This window comes from Canis aureus, chromosome 3 (genome assembly GCF_053574225.1).
Source record: "Canis aureus isolate CA01 chromosome 3, VMU_Caureus_v.1.0, whole genome shotgun sequence".
Lineage (NCBI taxonomy): Eukaryota > Metazoa > Chordata > Mammalia > Carnivora > Canidae > Canis > Canis aureus.
The window spans coordinates 29222752-29247368 of NC_135613.1; the positions used below are offsets into that span (position 1 = coordinate 29222752).

Here is a 24617-nt window from a genome sequence, read left to right on the forward strand (position 1 = left end):
TTTCAAGTTGGAAACTTGATTTCCTGTGGACATTTGCAATGTACAGGGACCATTCTCCTTCAAAACAGAAGCCACCAGCGATGGCACTCCTGTCACGTGTTAGACTTTGAACTTAGCGCTTTACATTTGTTGTTTTGCTAACTCATCTCAATAATTGATGGGGGAAAGTATCAACTCCTTTTAATAGATGGGAAAGCTGAGATTTGGGAAGTTTAAGCCTTCTCCGAGGGAGTACATCTTGTAGGAATCAGAGTTTAGATTGATACCCCGGACTCTTTAATTCCCAAAGGCTGTTTTCTCTCTATAAACTTGGTGGGTTCTAAAACTGTTGAGCTCCACGAAGAGTGGTAGAGTGTGTTACTATTTAGCTACCTTGGCCCCATTTCCAGTCATTGGTGGGGTGGGTGGGGAGTTCAGATATTTGACTTTTTTTTTAAAGGGTTTATTTGAGAGCTCCTGAGCAAGGAGCTTGATGGGGGGCTGGATCCCAGGACCCTGGGATCATAGCCTGAGCCGAAGGCAGAGGCTTAACCAATTGAGCAACCAAGCACCCCAGATATTTGACTCTAACAGAGATATTCTGCATAGATACTGCACAGATACCCTGATGCCTGTTCAGGGGTGCTGGCCAGTAAACCATACCTTGCTCCCTCCTTCCAGGAACATATATGTGGCCACTTGATCTCCGGGTTAGCTTTTTTGATAAGTAAAATGAGTTTTTCATATCGCTGATTTCTAAATGAAATTTTGAAGTGAAATTTAGATTGGAGCAGAAATAACATTTGAACGAACCAATTCTCCTCTTGAAGATGTCTGGCAAATGTCTGTATCAATTTTTAAATAAAAGTTTCCCCATAGAATATACTGCTGTCAGTATTCATAGAGCCAAGCAAAAAAATTTCACACATCTCCATTAATGTCCTGAATGATGACCCTGAAGTCATTAGAGAAAGTCTGGACTATTATTCATCACAATGTTAGACTATGTGCATTTTAAAAAAAAAAAGAGAGAGAAGAAAGAAAAATAAGAAAGAAGAGGAAAGAAGGGGCGTCAAGATGGCTCAGCTGGTTCAACATCTGACTCTTGATTCTGGGTAGGTCGTGAACCCAGGGTTCTGGATTGGAGCCCCTGGAGGGCTCCCAGCTCAGTGCAGAGTCTGCTTCTCCCTCTCTCTCAGCCCCTCCCCTGCTCATGCTCTTTCTCTCTCTCATATAAATAAAATTTTTAAAAAGAGAGAAAAAACATAAAAAGACAATGACTGAACAACAAAGACGTGCAACTTGCTTAGATGATCATCAGTTGCATTTCCTCTTCCAGTGCACACAGGAGGTCTGAACTTCCCAGCATCCTTGCGGTTGGACCAGGGTCACATGATGCGGCTCCAGCCAATGGGATGAGGCCAGGAATGGCCATACTTTGCATTTCCTACGGCGTGCACTGCCCAGCTTCCCTTGCTGTTAGACCAGGGTCACATGATGCGGTTCTAGCCAATGGGATGAAGCCAGGAGGAGTGGTGTGCGCCACCTTCAGGCAGGGCTGTGGTTTGCACTTCCTACGGCAGGGACTTCCCAGCTTCCTTTGCTGTTGGAAGAGGGTCACATGATGTGATTCTGGCCAATGGGATGAGGCCTGAACGTGACCTTGGTGGCTCCCACTTCCCCTTCTTGGTGACCTCAGTGGTATCAAGATGACATCAGAGAGGAGCCTAGAGTTCTGAGTCACGGCCTGGAGGAGCCCCGCACGGGCCACCTGCTGCTGCAGACTGCGGCCTGAGAGGGATAGTAAGTGTCATTATGAGAGACGCTGATGCTGTTGCGGTTAGGCTGGCCGCCCTGACGGGCCCACGCAGCCCGAGGGCCCGGCCCACCGGGACACACGCCTTGCCAACCATCGTTATGCGCGGGGCTGCCTTTTTTTTTTTTTTTTTGAATCGTCGATGTTTATGTAGCACTTACCAGGCGAGTGCTGTGGTCTAGGCTTTCTTACCTCATGTTATGTGGTCCTGGCACAGCTGGCGGAGGCGCGGGCCTTCGTGGCTCTGGCTTCAGACGAGGTGGGTCTACACTGGCAGGGAGTGCGGGCGCTGCAGCACAGGGCATCTTCCGACCCGTGGGCCACCCAGGCCTGTGCACCTCCCTGTGCAAAGGTGAGAAAGGACGCATGTCTGATGGAAGGGATCTGGAGAGCGCAGGCTATAGAATTTCTTTTTTTTTTTTTTTTCTTTCATGATTTTATTTATCCACGAGAGACACAGAGATAGGCAGAGACATAGGCAGAGGGAGAAGCAGGCTCCGTGCAGGGTATGGGATCCCAGGACCTCGGGATCAGGACCTGAACCAAAGGCAGATGCTCAACCACTGAGCCACCCAGGTGCCCCTGGTCCTATAATCTCTTGTTGTGGCATCTGTTTTGGGGATCCAAGTGTGACCATATTGTCTCAGGCCTCACTCGTGGGCCAGATCACTCTGAAATCTGTGTCTCCTCTCAGCCAATCTTACACTTGATTTTTCCCAGTGAAGATCCAGCTCATGTGCAAAGCCTCTCTCTTTTCCTGACGTCCTTTCATCTTATTTCACATCTGGACCCAGTGAAGCAGAATTTCCGGTCTTGAGTTGGTCTGATCGATACACCGTATCACCTTGATCTAAAAATGGCTTCTAAGGGCATTTCCAGTTGAATGACCTCATTTTCAGTGATAGGCTAGCCCTACCATGGGGTAAGGTCTCTTCTAGTTGCGCACAATTGATTTCCCTTTTCAGGTTGTCTTGACTTAAAAATTTTAACCTCCCAAGCTCAAATCTGTGAACGGTATCTTTATCCCCTCTGATCCAGAGGCACCAAATGCAGTTGGGATTTCCTCGTGTGGAATGGTTCTAGTCATGGTGATGCCACCAGCTCTCCGGAGGCTCCTTCCTTATTGAAAGGGGCTTGAGCAACCTTAAAAAGCTGGAAAACAGACACATTTGGAAATTGTCTGGGAGTATCAGAGCTCTGACAGATGCCTGACTTCTGCTCTACATATGAGAAATTTTCAACTTCTGAGGATTCGAGAGTGCACCTGCAGACCCCAGAAGGGAGTCTTGCTTTTTGGAAAGTGGTAATAGCTCTGAAATGGGCAACGGCACTGTTTCTGAGCTCCCAGGCTAGCTGTGCTGTTGCCCATTGATCCTGTTGGAGGCCATTAGCAGTGCTGACCACCTGGTCCCAGACACCTGTAATGAATATTTATGGAGCCAGTGGCTGGGAGGAAGATGAGCTCTTCTTTCCTTACCAGGCAAGACCTGCTGTGGGTGTGATTCTCTAGATTCCTAACCAGCCCCTGTCCCCATCAGGCAGGAGCCCACCTTGTTTACCTTAAGGTCAGTCTGCACAGGGAGGAAGTTCTTGGCAAATGTGGCACAGTCAGAAAGGAGGCGTCATCTTTTCAAGTCTTCAGACAGAAACATAAAGCAGGTGTTTTGCAAGGGGAGCCTTCATACCTGGTGGGTGCATCAGGTTCTGCAGGGGAGAATCTGGGGTCCCCACAAGCATCTGCACCTCAGAGTGAGTGTGTATGTGTGTGGATGTGGGTGTGGACAAGGTGTACATGGGTGTTTGTGAGAATCCAATGGGAAACCGTACAATAGCCATCACAGAGAACTGGAACTGCATTGTAGAATAAGGAGGTAAAAGAAAGTCATGGGTCAGCCTGTGGGGAAAGACCCTGTCCCCACTGGATTCTCCAAGCAGAGTGGACCAGGAAAATAAATGGAAGCTCAGGGAGGTCAGGTGACTTGCCCAAGGCCACAGGGCTTTTGAGTGGAGGGTGCCAACTGAAAGAGGCTTTATGGAGAACAGACAAGCTCTCTGTGAGTCAAGGACAATGAAACTGACATCAGCTTAAGTGAAGGTGGGAGAAACCCCATAAGGAAGCATTCCTTGACATAAAGGTTTTTCCAGGGTCCTCCAGTCACCTTTCAGAGTCTAAGACTCTCTTGCTCCTGGATTCCAGCATATTTTCATTAAAAAAATGCTTAGAGAAAAACTGAGGGATATTATGTTTCCTGGTTTTGGAGTTTTTATCTTTGACCTCATAATGAATTTTTAAATAAGACATCTTGTCTCTGACCTGATGAAAAATGGAAGGAAATGAATAAGTGAATACTTTGTTCCTACATATACTCTTGGCTGGTTTCAGATCTCCCCTCCAAAACTGCTCACCAGGTTAACCATATTCAGATTCAGAAAAAGATGTGTCCTTAATAACCACAGTAATTTTCATCCAGCATTGGCAAGTTTACAGAGATACTCACCACCCCCTGATCCTTCCCGAGGGGCTTAAATGATGGAACACACAATCTGGAGTGAACATTTTGGTTTTCACTTCTTGTTCTGCCACTTAGTGAGTGTCTTGAGCAGGCCCTGAAAGTGGAGGGAAAATCTGGGTATCTTACCTCACAGAACTATTGTGAAAATAGAGAAGGAAGGTCTGGTGGGGGAGGTGTTAGATTTCACCTTTTGTTTTGACCCATTCATCCCCCACCTAGCACTGAGCACAGAGTAGGCATTTGACCCATAGTCCCTTGTTCATCTCTTCGACCTATCTTCACTGAGGGGTTCCTGTGTGTCAGGCATGGTTCTAAGTGCTTGGGACACATTGGTGAACAAAAAAGACAAAAATTTACACAAGACATCAGTATACTAAATTAGAAGATGATAGTGCCGTGCAGAAATGTAAAGCTTAGGAATATTGATGCCAGGATTAGAGAGGGGCAGAGAGCTGTAAAAAACAGGGTAGCTATGCTAGGGCCCCAGAAGAAGATGGCATTTGAGCAAATACTTGAAAGAGGTGAGGGAATCGGTTGCAGGTCTGGGGAAGAGTATTCCAGGCAGAGACAGCAGTGATTGCAGTGAACCCGGGTGGACACCGGTCTGCTGTGTCCAGGGAATAGAAAGGAGGTGGTTGGAGTGAGTCAGAGCTATGGAGAGCAGATCATGTGGGCCTGGGGGTGGGCAGGATAGGGATGTTTATTTTACTTTGGGTGAAATAGGAATGACTTCTTGAATGTGGTAAACATCACTCCAGTGGATGAATTAAGGACTCACTGCAGGGGGCTTAGGGCAGAAGCTGGGGAGATCAGGTTGGAGGCCACTACAGGTATGAAATGAGGGGGTAGAGGTGGGGGAAGAGCTTGGATTCTGGATCTGTCTTGAGGGCAGGGCCAGCAGGATTGGCAGATAGATCTGGTATTAGGCACAGAAAAAAGAGAGGAATCCAGTGGGAGGATGAACTAACTTGCCATCAGCAGAGACAGAGAGATCTAAGGTAGAGCAGGTTTGGGCAGAAGTCTTCCCCTATGAGCTTTACATGTTTCATCTCATCTAAAGCTCATATTCTTGTGCATAGACAAGGAGACCAGTCCAGAGAGCCCAAGCAAGGGTCCTGAGGTTGTATAACTGGGGTGTAGCTGAGGTTCAAAGGCAGGCGGAGCCACGGGTGGCCACTTCTTTTGCCTGATTCTGTAGAATGAAGGCATGAAACCTGATGCCTGCTTGGTGGGGGTTTGCTGACCCTGCCCAGAGAGTCTGTATGGGGAGCAGTGGTCAGCCCCGAAGGGCACCACTACACACTCCTTCTATGGGAAGGGCAGGGAGGGAGTCAGGAGCCAGGAGCCAGGAGCCTCAGGTTACTGATTTTAGATTCTGGACTTAAATTACATAATTTGTACTTCGTGCAACAAATACGGAGCACCTACTGGGTGTCTGGTCACATGCTGACTATTGGTGATACACGAATAATTCCTCGTCTTTGGAGCAGAGTGCTCAGCAAGATGTGGATAAGGTTGCTTGCTGCTTTTTTAGGTTAGGTTTTCCCAGTCCCCTCGATTGGCATCCTAGACCTGGGTCTGGAAATGAACTCGTATTCTTTAGCTTAGTGTAATATGTGCTTTGTGTTGGTGTGTGAGCGTGTGTATGTGTGTGCATTTGAATGTGTGTGTTTGGGCCTATTCTGTGCCTGTGTGCATCTCAGTGTGTGGGAGAATGTGTATGTGCCTCTGTCTCCGTGTGTGTGTTTGTATGTGGGTGTGCACACTGTTCTGTGCTTGTGTCTATGTGTGTACGTGTGTATGTGACTATGCATGTGTGAGGTGTGTGTCTCCACTAGTGTCTGTGTCTCTCCGTGTGCTGTGCGTGGGCTATGTGCATGCATACTCATGTTCTCTGATCTGAGAGGCCTTATCCTGTGGAGATTCCTGGGGGGGGGGAGGTCCTTGCCCCTCCTCACCTTCCTTTAGTGCCTTCTGTCTCTTCTGTTTGTAGGTTTCCCATCACACTTTTTATCCCTTTTCCAGACATTCCCACCTCCGCTTAGACCCCAGTCACTGTTGCCATACCTCTTTTCTCTACACCTGGAGGCCATTCTCAGCTTCCTTTTTTCCCCAAGGATTGTGTTTCCTGCTAAGGCCGTGTGCATTTTCTGAGTAGCAGGAGGTTCTCTGGGGGCTGCACCTCTCTTTAGCAGCTTGAACCTTCCTCATTTAAAAATTGTCCATTCTAAATGGATTCATCCAAGAGAAAACCTAACAGGTAAAAACAAATCTCTTTGTTTGTCCTTTATGATAATAAAGGAGCTGCTAAATTAATTATGCCAACTTTCATTTTATTAAGTATGGCATTCCTTCTGATTTAAGAATATTTTTACCTCTCCAAATGCTTTTAAGAAGGTTATGGCAAGAATAAGTCTATTCATCTCTGCAGTATTTTTGGTTGCTTTTCATAAATTTGCTAGATTGCATTTTAAGGGAGTGGAAGTTGAATCTAATCTTGTAAAAAAAATTGTTGAAGCCAATTAGCTGCTGAAGTGTTTAATTATGAGAGAAGCACTCAGACCGACAACCGAGTGGAGCCTTCCTGAAGTTTTCAACACAGTTCTACTGACTCTTTCCTTATTTTCTTCCCCATTTGTGTTTTCCAAAGAGCCAGCTTCTCTTACAAACCTGGTGTTCAGACCTGCACCATTTCTGAGGTGCATGGGGGTGTGAGTGATGCTCCGCTACCAGTATACTAGTGAGGGATCAGTAGCCTTTTTGCTCCATGGAGCTCTTTCCAGCCTTGGGATGACCACCGTAGAGGGTTGAGGAATGATTTTTAGAGAGAGGCTCAGTGGGATCTCGTCTTCTTCACTGTTCCAGTTCTTACCACTAACTGTCACGGTTGTGAGGTGAAGCTTAAGGAAGAAATCGCTGGATAAACAAACAAAAAAGTGTATTGATAGGTCTTTGTTGAGTATCAGGAGATACAATACTGATTTTTTACCAGAAGGTAGTTCCTGATGAGTCATGACCCGGCTACACGATTACAGTCCTAAAATTAGAGATGCCCAAGAATTCCCATCTGTTTGACACCCCACCTGTTTCCTATTTTGACTCTTACCTTAAAGCAGGTGTTAGCAAACTACAGCCCACAGACAAAATCTGCCTGCTGTGTAAAGTTTTGTTGTAATAGCTGCACCCATTTATTTATTACACATTGTCCTTGGCTCTTTGGATTTGAGTAGTTTCAACAGAGGGGGTACAATTTGCCAGGACAAAATACTTACAACTGGTTCTTTAAGAAAACTTTTGCTGACTTCTGTTTAAAGAATTAAATATGAAAAAATATCTAGTCCATATCTAGTCCAAATATGAAAAAATATCTAGTCCAGATTTACTCTTTTTTTTTTGTTTTGTTTTGTTTTCCTGTAAGAAAATGGATGGGAAGACTACAATTTTCTCCCCAGAGGGAACACCGTGGATTCAGATCCTGTGCTCTGTCCACGGTGCTGGACATACTTGACCTTCACTTGTCAAAACCATTGTATGTTACAAAAAACCAACCAACCAAACAAACAAAAAAAACCCAAAACGATTTCTAGGTGGGTGAATACATAGGAGGACACACCACTTACGCTCCTTGTCCCTCCAGCCTTCTTGAAGTGAATAGGCGGAGGTTCCTCTTGTCGAGGGAGGATTCCATATGCCTTTGCTTTTTAATGAAGAGAAATGGCTTTATGAGTGTTTGCACAGCTAGAAGATATTATATTAGTGATGAAAGGAGGTTCCAGTCCTGGCATATATATAAATTATGTTTTCTCTAAGTGCCTGAAGGTCAATCAAAGTATATTTACGCTTTCATTGTTGCACTGTGACAGTGAGGTATAATATTTAGACAGCATGGTAGCATTTATGTTCTAAATGTGGACATAAACTTCTTGTTTTACTCTGGAACTAAAATCGATAATGAAACAGAGCAGCATTACATCAAATCAATTCTGAAAGGCTCTTGAAGCCAATCCAAATTGCAGAAAGAGAGATGAAGGTAGTCAAAATATTTAGGCCAACTAATTTTGCAAAGTTTGCAAGAGGATGAAGCTCGTGAAAAATAAGGGTAATTTTAAGCTTGTATCAATAATTCTGGTCCCTTAAAATCAACTACTTTTTTTTTTTTTTTGCCAAGATGGTTTCTTGAATGGGATATCACTAAGTCTGCTTATTTTTACAGTCCTGCAAAGTTCGAACCTGACAAAAGCTAAAGAGGCAAACTGAAGGATACCTATGTTGATTTTTAAAAAGGTTTAATTTATTTGCTTGAGAGAGAGAGAAAGAGAGAGAGTGTGTGTGTGTGTGCATGCATGCACAAGCAGGGAGAAGGGGCAGAGGTAGAGGGAGAAGCAGGTCCTCCCTGAGCACAGAGCCCAACACAGAGCTCCATCCTAGGACTCTGGGATCATGACCTGAGCTGAAGGCACATGCCTAACTGACTGATCCACCTAGGTGCTCCAACCTATATTGAGTTTAAAAAAAAACACGAGAGAGAGAGAGAGAGAGAGGCAGAGACACAGGCAGAGGGAGAAGCAGGCCCCATGCAGGGAGCCCGACGTGGGACTCGATCCCGGGTCTCCAGGATCACGCCCTGGGCTGAAGGCAGTGCTAAACCGCTGAGCCACCTGGGCAACCCCCATATTGATTTTTTGTTAAAGTATATACAAACGTTTGATTGCCTAGCCTCAGAGTTAAAAAAAAAAATCTATGCAGAGCAATATTAGATGCTTCTCTTCCTTATTTCCTTAATTTATTGCTGTATTCCTAGGGGAAAATTGTGATTTGGCATTATTCAACTTCGTCATCACCTAGAATCATTCAGTCAACTGCTGTGCCAAGGTCAAGTGGGAATCCATGCTGACACTGGTAAGAGGGTCCCATCTGAAGGACCAAAATGCTACAGTGGAGGTTGTGTGTGGAGGGACAAGAAGGGATCCCAGTGAGGGCAAAGTCTGCAGGGTCTCCAGCTGGTGACAGGATGAGGTTTCTGAGCACATCTTAACATTTGCCTAATAATTTGCCTCCAGGGAGAGCTGGCTTTTCCAAATACTGTGATAACCTTGTAAGAACTGAATCAAACAGGAGGAACAAAGTAGGAATATCCCAAGCAACTGTTTTATTGCTAAGATATGTAAAAAAAAAGTCTTCATGTTTTTCTGAAAACATAAAAGTCTTATATTTTTACCACTATTTAAAAATGCCCCCTGGAGCCTTCTGTATCTTGAGTTTCAAAGAACACAGAGCAGGTTGACAAGTCTGCATTTGGGGGATTTTCCTACAATGACCAGGTGCTGTGTGAGGTTCCAGTCTGCATGCAAAACCCTTTGGGAAAGAATCACTTCTGAGTGAACAACAAAAAAATGGACAGATGGATGAAAGAGTGAAAGGATGAATAGGTAAATGGGTGGATAGATGGAAAGAAGGGGAAAGCTGTGTGGGTGGATGGGTGGCAAGAAGAAACGACTTCATTTGTGGACTATAGTAACCATAGGATACCCCCAGGGTCTGGCAAAGAACCTGGAAGCCCCCAACTCTTGCCCCTCCCATCATTTCTCTTTTGCTCTGAGGAAGTACTTGGCGGGGTGGGGGAAGTTCAGGTGTTAAGCATCTTGATAGGCATTGACTTCTGTCTGAGGAGGAAAATCATGTTGTTTTTTTCTGTCTCTCTTTCTCTCTCTGCTCACTGGGGGCTCCAGCAGAGAATGTAGGCTTCTGAATGAGACTCATTCAGCCTCTCTTAAATTGTTTATGTCTGACCCAATGGGCTTGACATTTTCAGGCATATCATGTGATGCTAGCTGATGTCTAAATGCATGGCACTGATGAGAGTGGTTCACTGGGGAGAGGCCAGAGACTTGGTGGCATTTTGTTGTGGCAGATGAGAGAGATTATAAAATGTTAAGATATTTTTAGGGAGGGGAGGTTTTAGCTTGTTGCCCTAATTAATGTGTGGTTCCTTGGCCAAGGAGGTGGTGTGTGTGTGTGTGTGTGTGTGTGTGTGTGTGTGAGCATTCACAGTGGTTGGTGGCAGAGTGTTCAGAGTGTTCAGAGGTCATAGGCTCAATCAATACAATGGGTGTTTCCTTCTGGTGAGGCTTGGTTCTGGCCGATGGGGTGTGGGGTAACCTGTCTGTACCCTGAGAAATGGGTGGGAGCCCTGGACTGAGGATGATGCGATACTTTTGGTTCACACAGCTGAGAACCAAAGGGCAAATACCTCAGTAACCATAATGCAGGAACTTGGAATCTGTTTTTGAGAAGATGTATTCAGGGGTTCAAGGAAGCACAGCTCAGCTTTTTTGGGGACCAGAAACAATAAAAACAATGCATTTGTGAGGTATTTTTGAGTTTCAGTTGCCTTCCCTCCAGCCCTGTGAAGTCAGGGGAAAGACACTGCTGGCCCCCTTGCCTATGAATAATGAGATGATTACAAGGATCACGATGATGGTGACGATGGGTTGTAGCCCCTCGTTATCATGGACCGTGTTCCAGGGACTGTGTTAAACCACCATACCTCATTGCATTTGTTCTTCAGGGTAATTCTTTGATTTTATAGCTGGAAAGCTGAGGCTCAGACAGAGTTTATTTCTTACTTTCTAACTTTACAAATACTAGTGCATCCATCCTCACATTAACCCTGTGAGATAGGTATCATCATCGGTGTCATTCTCAACTCACAGATGAGAAAGTTGGGGCACAGAGAAGGTAGGTAACTCACCTTAGGCCACACAGCTAGTAAGTGGCCGTGGTTGGATTCAAACCTAGGGTCTGAGCCATTCAGGGCCAGATGGTGCTCCCCTATCGTGAGTAGGTGGAGGATGCGAGCTGCATGTGTGGGGACCCATCTTCTAGTCATGTGAATACTAGCAGTGATTGGTGACTGTCTTGCCACGTCTTCCCTCTCCAACCATTTCCGTGGGCAAGACAAGGAGAGCGCCCCCAGGCATCCCACAAGGGGCAGACTACCATGGCTAGTGCACCTGAGAGCACTGTGGGGAGTCTTCTGGCCCCTGGGACTTGGAGCCTGGCTGTGGATAGAAATGGTCTGGGGAGTGGCTGTCCCTCACACATATCAGAAGTGAGGCCAGGGTCCCAGCTGTTGGGCAGAGGAGCAGCGGGGGGCTGAGCTTTGCAGAAAGGAAAGCTCATTGATTGCCCACCGTGACGGGATGCCGTCAGCGGGGTCCCGGCTCTCTTGAAGCCAAACTGTGCAGCCTCTGGGGCAGCCGGGAACAGTGTGGGTCCGTGCAGCCCTGGAGGCTTTGTCCCAGTGAAGGTCTCTGAGATCTGCTGAGACTGCGCTCTGGGGCTGCCATCCACTGGCACCTGTCCCCCTGGACCCTGGGTGGTTCAGAGGTGGTGCCAGGCAAGGCCAGTGGAGGACCAGGGACCATGGCTGGTTAAAGTGAGAAGTCACCTGTGGACTTGGGTCCTCTTGTCCTGCTGTGGTCTCCAAATCCAGGAGCACCCCAGAAGGGACCAGTGTGTGCCCCCACTTCTAGCATTTGGCTCGTCAAGGTACATTGAGGCTGCGTGAAGTCAGGGCCGTGGCACATGGCCTAAAGAATCTGATTTTGATTGTGAGGGTGACAGGGAGTCAGAGAAGTGCTTGAGCAGGTAGGGGGATGGTCAGACCCAGAAGAGCCAGGGCCAGGCATGAGGTTCCTGTGGCTGTTGTAACCAATTTCCACAGATGGGGGCCCTGAAACAGTGGGGACATTCTGGAGGACAGAAGTCCTATCATGTGAAGGTGTCACAGGACAGCGCTGCCTCCAGAAGCTCCAGGGGAGGATCCTCCCTGCCTCTTGTGGCTTTTGGCGCTTCTTCTACCTCTGTGGTCACACAACGTTCTACTTTGCCTCCTGTGCTTCTCTTATGAGGACCCTTGTCAGCGAGTTCACGGCCCACCCAGGTACTCAGCACAATCTCGTCTGGAGACACTCAAGTTCGAATCATAATTGCAAAGACCCTATTTCCAAAAAAGTAACATTGACAGGTTCTAGGGGTTAGGATGTGGGTGTATCTTTTGGGGGACCATCATTCAACCCACTGTGCTCTCCCATTGGCTCCCCTGGCCCAAATACCAGGAATATGAGTTTTGTCCCAGGGCTTGCTTGCATCAGTATTCAGGGAGGACAGCCAAGGGCAGGGGAGAGAAGTGTTGGAGTGTTTCTCTTCCCTTGGGTATAAGGGATTTTTTTCTTTTTAAAATAATGGGTGTTGTTAGCACACAGACCTCACTAATTGAGGCTGGATCTGGGGGGTACCTGCCGGCCTCTCAGGGTAATGACTTCCCTCTCAGGGCCCTCAGTAACCAGACTCTGCTGCTGGTAATTCCCCTTGATGCATCGGACATCTTCCCTTTTAAAGCGTTCCTGTCTTGTTAAGTGTTCTGTCTAGCACAGGCTGTAATTATTTCTAGAAACTCGATTTCAGTATCAATTAGCACATCTTCAGATGTGTAGGAGGGTGAGCTCATTCCTCGTGCCCTGGCCTCTTGGAAATGCTTTTGGGTTGCAGCTCTGGGAAGGGCAGTGAGGGGGGTGGCAGATACCCTCAGATCCCTTGTCACTTCTTGTGGGGGTGGGAGCATGGTCTTTGCGAAGTCAGGATCCCTGGCTGGAGATGGGCTGGGAAAGAGGGCGGGGCTTTGCTCTCACTGGCAACATGCCTTTCCACCCCACCCTGGAGACAGTAGAGGGGACTGTGAGCTCTCTTGCAGGTACATTGCTCAGAAAACCTCATTTCTAACCGAGGTCAAGTCAGGGGTGACTGGATTGTTTGCAGAGGAGCCTTTGCCTGTCGGAGGGCAGATGAGATGGATGACAGGGTGTTCTCGCCCCATGTTGGGAAGGATGCCCAGGCTAGCAGCCCCAGTGTGCTGGCCCCAGATGCCCTCTTCGACCCTGGCTGCTGGCTGGGGCTGGAGCTGGGGCTTTGATAAGTGGTTGCCTGAGCTCCTGTCCTCAGGTGATGTCCTTGGGCAGGTGAATATGCACCTCTGTTTGCTGGGACAGTCTGGGTTTACACCTGCTGTCCTGGTATCCTCTTCTGTTGAGCGCTTAACACACCCACTTCTATTCTTTCTTCCTCCCTCCCTCCCTATTGCAGGAAAACTCACATAATGTTAAATTAACCATTTTAAACGAACGATTCAGTGTTGTTTGATATGTTCGTAATGTTGTGCCAACATCGCCTCTTGGTGGTTCCAAAGCAGCTCTTCACCCCAGCGGAAGCCCTGGACCTGTTAAGCCATCTCGCCCCCGTACCCCTGGCGCCTCCCATCTCCTGGTAACTGCTCATCTGTTTCTGACTCTGTGGAGTTACTGATTCTGGACACTTGGTATAAATGACCACAGAGCCTTTGGCGACTGGCTTCTCTCACCGAGTGTGATGTTTTCTTGGCTCCCCTGCATGATAGCAGGCATCAGGTGTCTTTGTCATCAGAGGTGGAAGACACAGGAAGAGACTTTGGCCACCTGTCAGGGGGCCTGGCTTTTCTCCATGAATTCCCGGCTCCCCAGGCACGGCTCCTGGAGTTTCTCCCTGGGGCCACTGTGTGTCACCCTGGGGAAGGCCTGTCCAAAGGCTCCTTCTCCTGGTCCTCTGTGTTCCCGGTGGGGATTTGCAAGCCTCTGCTTGGAGTTTTAGTTGCTTGTTGACAGGGAAAGGGGAACTTCCCTGCTTCCACTACACTCTCTTGCTCATCAAAGCCTGGATATTCATCTGCCACTGGAGGCGGAGCTTCTTAGGGGAAAGCTGAACACAGGCCCTATGCAGGCATCTCAGGCAGGACGAGCGGCTCTGTCTGGTGGGTGAGCCTAAGGAGACCGTCCTCCCAAGTTGGGTCCCCATTGGAGGCAACTGGTAGGAAATGGAGCGCGTTCGCTGATGCTCAAAGCTGCTCTGATTGTACCGTTCTGGGCCTGAAAAGCTGCTTCAGTGAGCCAGATGCCTAGTTTCCAGCCCTGCTCTGCTGAGCTCCCCTGGTCCTTGTCGAGAACCCCACTGCCACGTCGGGTGTCTGGCCTGCAGAAGTCCCCAGCAGCTGCTCCCTGGGTCTCCCGAGGGTTCTGCCCTAATTCATTAAACAGCTGCAGATTTTTTCACTGATATGTTACTGTCCGGACATTGCTGAACTGAACCCATTTTTGCCTATGCTGAGTGGGTCCCATATGTGTGTGGTGGCCCCAGGCAGAGCTTTGGGAGCCCCCTGGCTTGCCCTAGGTAAAGGGGCTGTTATAGCTCTGCTCCACTCTCTCTACTTCCTCCTCAAGCCTGGACATGTTCCTGGGGCCCGGACAAGAGAAGTGATGGGTTCAGCTGGGTCCCCTCTGGTCCTCAGAACGAGGCGGAGGAAGAGGGCTCGAGGTGTGATTCTTGGCCCGGTCACCCCCTTCTTCGGCACCATGGGTCTTGGCATCAGCTTTGGGAGAGTCGTTAGGATGCTGGGCAGCTACCAAGGTAGAAATGCAGAGCCTCAGTCCTGCGGTGACTGCGCTACTGTGGAGACCCCCGCTTGCAAGCCGGGGAGATTGAGGGCCTGTCTGGGCTGCGCAGCTCCAGCGGGGCGGAGGTCTGGCCCAGTGCCCAGCTGGGGGCCCTCTGCACTCCATCACGCTGCTGGCAGCTGCCAATGAAGCTGAATGGATGGGGGTAAAAGAGCTGGGCAAAATATCAGCCCCTGAAATGGTGCGAATGAAAACGCTTTGGGGTCTTGGGGAAAAATAACTAAATGGTGTCCTTGCTTAGCTTACATTTCTCCCATTTTTCTAAGAGAGCTGTCAGTGGGTTTGATTGCTTTGGACAGAGCCTGCTGATTGCCTGGAGAAGCCTTGAACTTTCCTGGGGGTAGGGAAATGACATCAAAACTCTAGACTCTGCTGGAGACCGGTGGGCGTTGGAGCCTCTCTGGCCAGGGGCTGCCTCACGGAGCTTCTTGTCCCGGTGGGGAGGGTGAGTCCCCCCTCCTGCCCAGCAGGCAGAGTGCCCCTCCCCCAGGGGACCGCAAAGCCAGAGTCAGTTACTTTCTGCTGCACGCAGAGCTCTCCAAGTACTGTGTGTCCCCTTGCCCTCTCCCGGCTCACGCTGTCTATACTCCGGTGGGATTGGGAAAGGTGATCCAATAAGGCACATCCACGATCCACCCAGCAAGTCCCCGTTTCCCCCGTGCTGCTGTCTGATCTTCAGGCTGATGCCTTCCTTTGTTTGCTTTCATTTCTACATTAAAAAAAAAAAATCTCAGTCTTCATGGATTTTATTTTCTTGACTCTAGGAAACCTTTTCTTTTGAAGGAAGAAATGAGATTCTGGATTCTTCAGCGCGTCCTAGTTACCTTTGCACTTGTGCAGTCCTGACTTCCCGACAAGGCTGGGCTCACTTACTGGGTGGAGAGGCTTGGAACCCAGGTGGTGTGCAGCGCGGTGCTGGCCTCACACGGAGCTCTGGTTCACTGTGTTGAACGCAAGCCTTGGAGACCCTCGGTGGTGTTCACCGGCCCTGGATGCTGTGCCATCTTCAAGGACCAGCCTGGCCCTGGATCTGGGGGTGTGGGTCCCCTCCCTTTAGCTGCTGCCACTAGCCAGGCTGACCAGACACGAGCCTTGGATGAAAGTCCTGGCCTCAAGGTGTGGGATTTGGCATTCCGAGTACACTGCTGGGGAACCAGAGCCCTGGGCGGTGACCGTTGACCAATGGGAAACTGGGCGGATACTTCCTTCCCCGCCCCTGCCCCTTACTGTGGGACAGCTGGGAGCACAGTTTCTTCTGGAGGCCTGGCTGGAGGAGCACATGTGTCAGGTTGACACGCTGGCCAAGGGACATGTGGAGCTCTGTGGCTCGTCGCGGAACAGCAGGCAGCCCATGGTGGGCCACTCAGCCTTGCCTCACGCTTCCCCTGCCCCTCTTCTCCCTCACTGTGGCTGACCTGGGTTTTTACCTCCTGGATAGAGCCATAGCACTTTAATCCTTGCCTCAGGCTTGACGCTCTGGAAAACCTATCTAAGACCTAGTGCTTTTGCCCAGCTTGGGGTGGCGGGGGTCTTGCTTTGTTCTAGATTCTCCTGGAATCTGCTAATATAAAGCATCACAGCTCACAGCAGTGCTCAAGACCCCTTGGAGAATGGGCAGCCACCTGTCCATCTCCTCTCTGCTGCTGATGGTCAAGACCCCCAAGAGTCTAGGTTGATGCATCATCAGTAGGATAGAGGGCTGTACTCCTTGGGAGCAATTGAAGTAGAGAGGAACTGTTTTGTGTGTGCATGTGTGTATGTGCATGCGTGTGCACACGTGTATGGCATACCCATGCACACTTAAGTGTCTGAAATGCACATGTGTGCATGTGTACACGGGCATGCACACATGTCCATGTATGCACACACGTGCAGGTGTACATGTATGCACTGTGTATGCACAGCAGCATGCCTGCACACATGGGTGTGTGTATGTGGCTTCATGTGTGTATGAATGTATACATATGCGTGCATATACACGTGTGATCAGGGGGTATAGCTCAGTGGTAGAGCATTTGACTGCATATACACGTGTGTCTTGTGCACGTGTCCGTATGTGTGTGCACATGGATGTGCACGTGGATGTGTGTGGACACACGAAATGGCCTGCCCTCAGAGGCGTCACTGGAGGGGACACTTCTGCGCCCTGCATCACTTAGGATCCTGGCCTCCTGTTGGGATGAGGAACAGCGCCAGCCAGCCCGGCCAGCCCCATATGCCTCCTGTCCCCGGATGGCCACCTCCTCGCTTGCTCTCGCCTCTGCTTGCTCTCTTAGCTCCCCGTGATGGATTCCTTCACACAGTTCTGATGACTCGCTCCTCCCGTTTAGCTTTAATTAGGTTCCATAAAACATCTCCTGCTGTGAGTTCTGGTTCAGTAATTACTATATCTTTCAGGTTCAAAGAAACCTGAATCTTTCCTTTTAGTAATTTAACAGAACATTTCACGCTTTGAGGGCTAAATGCCCTCCAGATTCTGCAGTCCTCTCCAAAGTAACTCTGAGAGGTATTGTTTTTATTTCTGGGAGAGCCTAGTTTTCCTCTTAATCCCCTCCCCAACGTCTTTTCAGATGCTGCATGGGGCCCCGGCCTCCTGTGCAGGAGACAAAAATCTCCGTGGTCTGCTCCCAAAGCCAGCAGCGGGAACCCCAGGGAGACGAGCTGCAGAACTTCCACTCTGCTGCAGCCAGCCTGGGGAGAGAGCCCCCGTAGTGCTGCCTCTCATTAAGATTATTTCCTTTCTTTCCTCTAATACTTGCTCCAAATAATTGTGTCGGAGGTGCTCACAACGGTATTCTCAGGGTGGGGAGACTCGAAGCTGTCCTCCTTCGGGCAAAACGGGCCTGGCTTGTTCACGCCCAGCGGCTCCCAGGGTCTCTGAGGCCACCAGCCTCCTCTGAGCTGCCGCCACCACTGTCCTGGGCCCTCGGAGCACTCCCTGTGGCCTGCTGCCCCTGGGTGCCCCCACCTGCTCTCCTCTAGTTGGCAAGGTCCACCTTCTGACAACACAAGTTTGAACAATGAAGATCTAATCTCTTAGCAACTTTGAAGTTCATAATCTGGTGTCGTGGACTGTATTCGCTCTGCTGTGTGTTCGATCTCCAGAATTTATTTATTCTGCTAGATGCAATTTTGTGTCCTTAAACAGCAAAGGATGATTATGCAACATGACAGAGGTCGCTGATTGTATTGCAATATATAGATGTATTGAACTGATGTGCTGTGCATAAACTCACACAATGTTATGTATCAATTATATATCTTGATAACAATAAATATATTAAAAAATAAAGTAAATCTCCCTTTGTTCTTGGGAGGAAAGTCCAGCACTTCCTCTGGCTCTGTTCTCAGCCCTGCCCTTTGGGCGCTGGGGGCTGGGGGTGGAGCTGCCTCTCTGGTGGGGGGAGCTAGTCAGGGCAGCACCCCACCGCTCTGCATCTCCAGTCTGTGGCTGACTTTTGGGTTTAGTGGGGAGCTGAGTCTGTCACCCTGTCCGCCATTTCCTTCAGCTCTGCTTTTTGGGGTAATGAGGGTGACAGTTCTGATCTCCCCTGCCTGCCACTTTATCCTGTTTCCAGTTGGTCCAGATCCCAGCCAGGGAGAGGGGATGGGTTATTTCTCAGCCCTTCTGGGGCCCAAGTCCCCGGTGTGTGCTGTCTCCCTGCCTAGTTCCCTCCTGCTCTAACCACCATCCTCCTTGGCCACAGTCTCAATCCTAGCTCCCCTGGTTATTTCTTGGGCAATGGTTGTGATTGGAATGGTTGATGTATTGGGGTGTTTTTGTTTAATGGCTGTCTCCCCACTAGGCCTTGTGCTCCATGGGACGAGGACAGCATCTGTCTTGCCACCCCACCCCCAAACCCCCAAATCTGTAGCACCTGTCTCCAGGGAGCTGTCAGTCTGGGGAGGAGGAGAAGCAGCAAACAATAGATAAAAGACTCATCCTCTGCACTGAAGGGTGCCACATGGGGCAGGTGAGGGGCCGCTGGGAAACACCCCAGTCACCACCTTGTCTGTAAAATGAGGACCCTAACAGTGGGGGAGTTAACTCACAGCACTTCACTTTATCCATGTGATCAGTGTGCTCTGAGAACCTTTTTGTCTTTCTCCTATTGTGAGTGTGTTGGGACCAGGTGTGGATGCAAACACTTGAGGAGGCCTGGCTAGGGTGTCCCCATCTGCTTCTGGGGAGGGGAGGATAGGAAGAAAGGTCCTGTAAGGACACCCGTTTATCAAAGCTGCTGACTCCTTCCAGCAGGAGGGGGATTCTGCTGCTGGCTTTGGGCCTCCCAGGGTACCCAGAGATGGAACGAGGGAGTGAACCCCAGTGGAAGGCAAAGTTGGGGGGGGGCAGTGGGGGTGGGGGGGTCCTGCACCCTCCAGCCCCCTGCCTGACATTATTATAGAATTTTTCTCTTTGCTCAATTTAGTCTGTATCCTTCGCTGCGGTAGACCATCACCATGACTGTAAAGACTTTCCTGAGTTCTGTGAGTCTTTCTAGCAAATGACTGAAACTAGGGGTGGTTTGGGAGACCCTCAAACACACCACGACTCTGGAGGGGGGAATGGAACCAAGCTAGAGTTCTTGAAACATTAAGTTTTGATGTAATTCTAAATTAATGTCAAAGTTGTAGGAATAGTGTGAGCAAGTGTTGTGTTCTCCACCCAGATGCAAACTCTTCACATTTCCCCCAACGTGCCTCATCATTCTCCTCCTTGCTATATGTATTCAAATGTATTCAACTGTCCCATCACGGGCTTTGTGCCTGTTTGTCATTATCCAGGATCCGGGTCTAGGTCGTGATTGCGTCTCTCCAGCCTGCTGCCATCTGCGGGTGTTCTGCGGCCTTCCTCTGGGAACTTTGACGCTGGCATCTTAAGAGAGACTAGGCTAGTCATTTTGTATTATCATTTATTTTGAGTTTTGTGTCATAACGATCAGATCCGGGTTATGTGTTCTGGGCAGGCGGACTCCCGAAGCGGCGCTGTGTCCTCGCCAGCCAAATGCGTCAGGAGGCACAGGGGTGGCGGGGCCTCAGTAACAGAGTACTGATCGCTCGGTTGTGGTTGTGCCCACCAGGATTCTTTGCTTGCTGTGAGTTACTTGTTTCCTTCTGCAATTACTAGGTCATCTGTGGGGAGATGCTCCGAGAGTAGGTGAATATCGCGCCTCTAAATAAACCTTTACACCGACTGGTTTGGGCATGGCTGGATGATTCCCTAATTTCAGCATTCCTTATGTATTTATTAAAAGGCATTCTGTAAGGAAGAACTTTCCTTTATTCCCCCAATAATTTATTGGAGTTATCATATTGATACTTGTTGAATTTATTTATTCCATCTGTTCCATTTTTATTAAATATATTTATTTATTCATTGACTTATATGTGTATGGAGTCATGCAGTGGGCTATAATCCATTACTCTCATTAGTGTTCTGCACAGATTGCCCAGGATATGGTTCAGGGGAACCCTTCCCATCATTGGCTTCTGGGTCCTTTGAAAGCTCTCCATCATTCTTGGAGCATCCGCTCTCTCCTGGGGCTCACTGTGCATCACCTTGCCTCCTGGAGTCCCAGTGGGACTTTCTCTTTTGTCAGATGCCAATCCCACTCCAGGGCCCTGGGGGGCCTCGGGGCAGGATCCTCATGGGCTCTGGTGGATGCCCCCAAACAGCCCACATTTGTGGAGTGCTGATTGACGGTTTCATCTCTTGGAAATGGATGTGTCTCCTACTTTCAGTCTCAGGGCATGATTTGGACTAATTCATCTCTGATGAAGATGCCCAGTGAAATGGGCAAGTCAGGCAAACACACCGTTGGCCACATACATCGATGCCTGACTGAACCCGTTCTCACAGGATGAGGGGCTGGATGCGCAGATGTCGTTGAGCCTTTTCAAATATATGCCGTGATGTGTCTCCAACACGCAGGCACCTACCATGTGTTCATTCCCTCCTTGTCTTCTCCTTTGCTCTGAGGGCAGGGGCTCTTGTTCCCTGCAGGCTCCAGAGACCCCTGCAGAGTCTCCCAGCAAGCAGAAGCTCAGCAGACATCTGCTAATCCTTTTCAATCTGCATTTGTGTACGTATGTGAATGCATGTGTGAGTGCCTCTTTTATGCATGCACACACGCACAGCAAGTGTGCACCTACAGATACATGTGTGTGAATGTGTATGTGTACATACATGTGATGCATATGTGAGCACATATGCATCTGTATCTGTGGGTATGTGCGTGTGTATATAGAGGTAAGCATGTATGCATGTTTGTGCATATGTATGTGTGCCTGTGTGTTTGTGTGTGTGAGAGAGAGAGAGGATGTATGCTTACATGCGTGTCTGTGTAGGATACTGCATGAAGGAATCACTGAACAGTTGGCAAGAGGGATCACATCCAGGCTGCTCTGAAGAATTTCTGTGCCTCAGCTCTAACTCCAACATTGCCCTGACCCTGCCCTTGGCAAGAACATTATTTATTAGGATTAGAAAAGATGTGAATCCATTCTGCTTAGGGAGGGGGCCAAGAATAGGCACACATATATTTAAGAGAAGGAATGATGCTGGAAGAAAATACTGTGTTGTAAGTGACACCAACTTTCACACCAGGTTTGGAGAATCTGGCCATTGCCCACCTGCCATTTCCTGCATCTGAGAGTGAGCTCCTCATCCTTCGGGGTGTTTGAGCCTAGAGGAGCCCTCTCAAGTAGGTTGGACCGGCTGACCCCTGGGATTCCTTATGACTTGGAGGGAGAACAGCTTGCTCAGACAAGGGTGCAACCCTGAGAGGAGGGGGGGCTGGCACTCTATTCCCCTCCTGGAGGTCCCAAGGAAAGACTCTGATGCTACTTCTCACTAAAGCAGAAATGACTGATTAGGCTCAAAGTGTTTCTCCTTCCAAGGTTCCTCTTTTCTTTTCTTTTTTGTTTTTAAAGATTTTATTTATTTCAGAGAGAGAGAGAGAAGAGAGAGAAAGAGTAAGCACAAGCATGTGGGGGCAGAGGGAGAGGGAGAAACAGACTTCCTGCTGAGCCCAACATGGGGCTCAGTCCCAGGACCCTGAGATCATGACCTGAGCTGAAGGCAGATGCTGAACTGATTGAGCCACCCAGGTGCCCCAGCTTTTTTCTTTTCTTTTTTTGAATGTTCGCTGAGTCATTTCATGTGCTACGCTCAATGCCAGATACCTTTGTGACTTCTCATTAAATTTTTACAACATCCTTGGGGATGTGTGTATGTGAATCTTATCCCCTTTTTATGGGGAAGTCCATTGAGGCTTGGAGAGGTCAGGGATTTCTTAAGAATTTTCCCTGCCAGACAGAGACTGCTGGTATAAATTCCACACCAGTCCCACCTGGAACTACAGGGCAAGGTGTGGTTGCTTCTTGCCTCAGTTAATAGGCCAAAGACCTTCACTGTGGTGAACCAACAGTCCTTGGTCCTCCCATCCTCCCTTTCTATCTCCCACTGCTTCCTGGAAGAGGTGTTCCTGGAACACTCCTCCCATGCTCCCACCCCAGGGCCTTTGCATCTCCTATTCCCACTGTCTGGGACGCTCTGCCTGGTGTCAACAGAGTTCCCTCTGTCCCTTCCTTCAGGTGTGTGTGATCTCTGTCAGCCCTTCCTGATAGCTATGTTCTCTAGTCCTGCCCCCCTCACAAAATTACCACCTGACATCCAGATACTTAATTGTCAACTATATTCTGCTCCCCAACTGGAGCATAAACTGTTTGAAGTCTGGTGTTTTGACTGCTCTCTTCATGGCCTGACTGGATTATTTTTTAAAGATTTTATTTATTTACTCACGAGAGACACACAGAGACAGGCAGAGACACAGGTAGCGGGAGAAGCAGGCTCCCTGTGGGGAGCCCGATGTGGGAGTCAATCCCAGGACCCTGGGATTACACCCTGAGCCGAAGGCAGAGGCTCAAAGCCTGGCCAGACTGGATTCTAAAGGAAGTGGGCCAACACGAGGTGGAGCTGGGTCTGCTTGGCTCTCTGGGGTCCCCGGGATCGCATGGGGTGTGGCCTGCTGGTCTCCCTGGAGCACCTGGAGCCATTGCACCACCAGCCCTGCAGCACGAGGCCTCTGGATCATACCTGCTCACAGGTGTTAACCTCCGCACTTCTCAGAAATTTCCAGGGGCTTATGGAGCTTATTCATTCAGCTGCTCAAAGGGTGGTCCCCAAACTGTTACTGGTTTGGTCAAGAAAAAACAGAAATTGAGGGCAAGCATTTAGAAATCCTTGTAATTTTCAGGGTAATTTTATGTCTGTTGAATGTAATAAAAAAATTGTGGCTTGTATTTTGTATGTTTCCTCATTTCACTTTTCTATTCATCCATTTTCACCACATTTTATAAAAGTACTGGTTCACGATGAATAGGAAATAAAAAAAATGCGTCCTCCACAGATAGTTCGTAAGTCTGCCTTAGAGAGCAACTTAATTATGGAGGACCACATTTAGGAAAAGTCTGTGGCTTTAGAAAGTGGCCTGGATGGAGTGCCAAAGGGAACAAGGGCAAAAGGCAGAGGAGTCAGGAGGGGGGTCACCAACGACTACTAGAGCTGCTGGTCCCTCAGACCCAGGGGTTAGATTAGGGGAAGATGTGACTGTTGGTCTTCCAATATGTGAAAGGCTGTTCTGGGTGGGGCCAACCAATTCTATGTAGCTCCCATTGATAGGATTAGAATTTTGTCTACAGCAGGTATTCAAATATTCACTGAATGAGAGTATCAATTCATGGTAATGGTTTATCTGTCCATCTCAATCCATCCATCCATCCATCCATCCATCCATCTATCCATCCATCCATCTGTTCATCTATCACATATTTGTTAGGCACTCATTATGCTGATTATTAGAATAGACACTATTCTAGCTGGTGAGGATACAACAGTAAGGAAAAAACAGCACTCTTTGCCTTCATGGAGCTGACATCCTAGTAGGGGAGGAAGATAAGCAAGTAATCAAATACAACGTTCCCATATTATGCTAAGTGCTGTGAGAGAGAAGGAGAATGATGGGTGGGAGGGATTGACTTTGAGTTGAGTGACTGGGAAATCTATTCAAGGAGCTGATGTTCGTGCTGAAACTGGAAGCATAAGAAGGAGGGAGATTAGGGAGGGTGTGCTGGAAGAAGAGGCAGAGGGGTGCATACAAGGAGCCGGGGGAGGCGCTAAGCACATGGGTAGGACAAGGTGAGGCTGGAGCATTAGACAGGGCCAGACTGGTCCAGGCTTTGTGTGTCAAGGAGAGTGCTCCCCGGTCCTGGAGGCATTTCAGTGAAACATGGTGAGCATCTGTCGGGCACACTGTATTCCTAAAGGGGTGGGGATCCTTCTGAGGATACTCCCACTGCTGAGACTCTGGGACTGCAAAGCCTGCACGGGTCACAAAGCCAGTGTCCCTGGGGACTGGCAGGTAAATCGTGCAAGTGCTGCCCACCAGATGTAGTGCCCAGGGGGTGGGGCCAGGGGCCTGGGTCGAACTGGCCCAGTGCCACCTGCTGGTAGCCCTGCATAAGAGGGGGCTCATGTCAGCAAATCTCTAGCTTTCTCAAGAGAACCCAAAGGTTAGGTTTTTATATACATAACCTTCTAAATTTTAAGTGTGACCTCAAATGGAAAACTAACCATAGGACAAACAACCTTTGTCTCTGGGCTGGGTCCAGGCCATGGGTTGTTTGCAAGCCCCTGGTGCCTGGCACTCAGGCAGCCCACACCCAGCTCTGCTTCACTGTTGCAACAAGAGGGGAGCTGCAGGG

At 48.8% G+C, this 24617-nt stretch overlaps 1 long non-coding RNA gene across 5 annotated transcripts; it reads left to right on the forward strand.

The window, feature by feature from the left end:
* The first annotated feature begins 1528 nt into the window (after nucleotides 1-1528).
* On the forward strand, nucleotides 1529-18178 carry LOC144310476 (uncharacterized). 5 transcript variants are annotated; one of them, XR_013376198.1, is made up of 4 exons: nucleotides 1529-1782; nucleotides 9110-9207; nucleotides 15617-17672; nucleotides 17725-18178. It is a non-coding gene; the product is annotated as an uncharacterized LOC144310476 (long non-coding RNA). The 5 variants fall into 5 exon arrangements; XR_013376199.1 differs by lacking the exons at nucleotides 15617-17672; nucleotides 17725-18178 and adding exons at nucleotides 9630-9737; nucleotides 13453-15594 and having other exon boundaries at nucleotides 1544-1782; XR_013376197.1 differs by adding an exon at nucleotides 9630-9737 and having other exon boundaries at nucleotides 1546-1782; nucleotides 17423-18178.
* Nucleotides 18179-24617: the final 6439 nt, after the last annotated feature.